Raw genomic sequence first — 3,870 nt, 5'->3', positions numbered from 1 at the left:
CAGTGTGATTTTCTGCCAGCTAGCTCCTGACACTTGACCCCCGCAGAGGTCACATCAGTGTTGCTAACGCAGCCAAAACAACGCATGTGGCATTTACAAGTTACCGGTCTCTGCAGCCACAGCAAGTGTTGTGATTCTCCAGCAGCTAGACTTCACCCCCATTGTCTCTCAAGGCAGATGCTAACAACAATGCTTGCAGTCTCCCATTTCGGCATTCAGTCAAGCAAGGGAACTGTCCATGGTATGAACCATTGTGAATCTGATGCTGAGCAAGAGAGCAGCTGGCTAGAAGCTCCCCAGGTCTAGGGACTGGTCTACAAAGGTTATTCCACCAGCAACTTCCAAGCAATTCCAAGGGTTTCAATTCTTAGCTTGGTTGCCCTGTCCCTTCCTGGAGAACTAAGGTCCATGACCATGAAGGTGATGATGTTCCTCCTACAAGAAATGTCCTATGAACATTGCACTGCCAAGCTTCCGTTCAGATTCATGCTCTGGCACATTACGCTTCTTGGGGACCAGGTAGTCATTGTCAGGGGTGAGCCCAGTTGTGGCAAGTAGCCCCCCAAAATGTTGCACATTCCCCTGAGTGGGTTACAATCTTGGGGTGTGATCTTAAGGGTTCTCTATAGGTTCCCTGTTCCACCCTATTCCTGGCTCCTGCTAGCCCCAATATCCAGTTCTCTACTAATAAGGAGGTTTTGTCTTTCCAGCTCTGAAAGGTGGCAGGGCCTGACACTCAAACTAGCCTACCTCATAGGGTCGTTGTGAGGGCAGAAAGGGATAATCCTATATATGTTGCCCTGACATTTTGGGGGAAAGGACAGAATACAGCCGTCATAACCCTAATTGACAATGTGATTATCCCACTCAACCACTTCCCATCCTCCCTGACCTAACTCTGTCCAAGATACGTTTGGCTATTTGTTCCTCTGCACTGCAGGCTCCACCAGACTGAGCTATTCCCAGATTAATATAAGCCCTATTGAGAAAGCCTCCATGAATTCTCCTCTGTCAGTCCTCTTGCAGGAGCATGTAATGAACAGAGCCCTGCTGATACCTCAAGGAGTTCACTTCTTTTTTCGTTATTTATGGAAAGCTGTGGATTTTTCAGTCCCAATCAATCATGAACCAGTGTCAGAGCCCTATTTGTGAAGGCATGCAGGAAAAAAGTAGAGAGTTGAATGTATCAGTTGCTCTCAGTGTTGGTTCTCTTACATTATTATATTTGAATATTGTTTAATATTCCTCGTTTTGTGCCATCCCATACACATGCACAAGGTGGCACACCAAAAATGATGCTTATAGAACCAGATTTTTCTATCTATTTTTGTGACCCTGGAATAGTCCCCTGGTGGATCCCTTTGTGGGGAAAGATATTTCCCCCTGCGGAGGAGCCAAAGGAGTGAGATGGGTGACCCAATGAGGACCAGGAAGGGTGCATAGCAGGGCTGATGCACCTGAGAGGAGTCCTGCAGGCCAGGTGGAGATGCCTGGAAAACCACACTCAGTCCCTGACATAGACCACAACATTATGACATGCCTAGCTAGTTTAGTTGGTTAGAGTGTGGTGCTGATAACACCAAGGTTGCAGGTTCGATCCCCATAAGGGACAGCTGCATATCCCTGCATTGGACTAAATGATCCTCAGGGTCCCTTCCAATTGTATTCTGTGATTCTGTGTGCACCCTTAATGGAGAAGATATATTCCATGATACGACTGATGCTGTTGCATTGGATGTGCTCCAGTTTGCCAGGGTCCTTCAGACACACCCCACCCCCACCCCCTGGACCTGAACACAAGACCCCTGGTCACTTGAACCCGGGCCAGCCTTCTTCCCAAAGCTGGCTGATCTGTGCCACTTGGTTGCGGCAACAGCAGGCAGCCTGTGTAGAAGGGCAGGATGGCTGGAGTAGAATTATCTCTCATTACATGGAGAAGTCATTAACTTCCCCTCTCCCTCCTGGAAGGGTTGGTAATTAATTGCTTATGGAGGGAGCTTGGGGGAAGGGTCCTGGAGGGGTCTTTAATTACCACTTTGTGTTATGCTTCCTAAAACCCCTTAGCGCTAGGGCTTAGTTGCTTAAAGGGGCTTTAGCTGGAAAGAGTGCCCTCCCTTCCCCATGTTTCCAGATTTGTTTTAGAGAGCACAGTCACACTCCTGTGCTTCGGAATGAAGGTTCCTGCACAGTGGAGGGTGAATGGAGGTTAGGGTACACAGAGCAGCCTGGTCAATATACAGACAGCTGCCGGTCCAATTTCCATACAAATTAGCAGAGTGCTCTTCCATCTTCGGTTCACAGATACTTGCTGGACTACACCTCCCGTCATCCGGAGTCACCTTAGCCAAAGTGAGGGATGATGGGAGTTATAGTCCAACAATATATGGGGGCTCAAGTCAAAGCAAACCGATTTCGTGACATAATAGGGGTGTGTGGAATCCCCCAGAGAACTCTAACTCGGTTAACCAAAGCTGTTCGTTCCCAGTGTCTCTTTATCTACCTGCAGTGTGGAGATGAGAGGGTCAGGCTACAACTGGCGAGACCCATGCTCAAATCCTCACAGCCGTGACACTCAAAAAGATGATTTTGGACCAGTTGCTATGATCCAGCCTGGCCTTCCTCACAAAGTTGTTGCGAGGATAAAGTGCAGCAGGGGAACCATGCCACCTTGGAGAAAATATAGGATAAAAATGTAGTGGTTTTATGGGCCATCTCTCCACCATCAGTTTTCTTTCTCATCCTTCCTTCCTCAAACAAAAGGGAGAGGAATAGTATCCTGACCAACAGTTCCAACAAACAAAAGAAAAGTCAGGGTGACGAACATGAATTCTACTTACAACATATACACGAAATGTAATATAGTATGTTAAAATCATACATACATACACAATAATAAAATATCACATCAAAAACTTCTCAGTCATCAACCACAAACATGAATCAACTAGTTCATATAAAGTCCTTCCCCAACTGAGAGCCATGAGGTCTCTTAACGAAAACTGCCAGACGCATTTCGACTAGAAGTCTTCTTTGGTGAATATACCTTAAAAGAGATCCAGAAGGGGCAATAGTTCCAGCCTGCCTCATATATAGCAAAAGAAATAATAGAATCATAGAAAGGTAGAGTTGGAAGGGATCCCCAAGGGTCATCTTCATGGAACTTTGAAGTGTCAGGCATAGCCCTATTGGCTTTAGCCCAAACGTAGCAGAGTTTTCCTGCACAGCGAAGAAGCTAGTTGCGGCAGTAATGACTAGTCAGCTAGACTCAGAAGAACTATTTACAGGATTTATTAAAAGGAAAAATAAAACCAGCAGAGTTTCTGCATACAAATAAAAGCAAAATAAACCCTCTTTCTCTCTCATAACCATTCACAGCACTTCTAACTCCTAACACACCTCACATCAAACTGTGCTGGCAATCCCTAGATAACAGAGTTGAGTGCTGCTCGTTAACCAATCAGAGTGAGTAGTTTCTAGGTCAAGCAGACCTGGGCTTTCTGCCAAGAGTAAATTGACACCAGCTTGAGTTAATTGGTGAAGCTAGAATCTGCAAGTTTCCCACGAGAACCAATTAACTGAAACTGAAACAGAAACTGAACACCCCCTCACAGATTCTGCTGAACAATTAACACCAAATACACCTATGTAGGAGATTATTTTTCCAGCAAACCTAAACCCTTGCACATTCGCATGTTCTTTATCTTTGCCAATGGTTTAGTTAACACATCTGCTACATTTTCTTCACTTGACACATAAGTACAGGTGATTACATTGTCTTGTACACAGCAACGTACATTTTGGTATTTTACAGAGATATGTTTTGAACGCGATTTGAAACCCTCTGTTTTACTTAAGGTTATACAAGCTTGA

The sequence above is a fragment of the Podarcis bocagei genome (genome assembly GCF_964188305.1).
Source record: "Podarcis bocagei genome assembly, chromosome: 14".
In the NCBI taxonomy this organism is placed as follows: Eukaryota; Metazoa; Chordata; class Lepidosauria; order Squamata; family Lacertidae; genus Podarcis; species Podarcis bocagei.
This window is presented reverse-complemented; position numbering follows the sequence as displayed.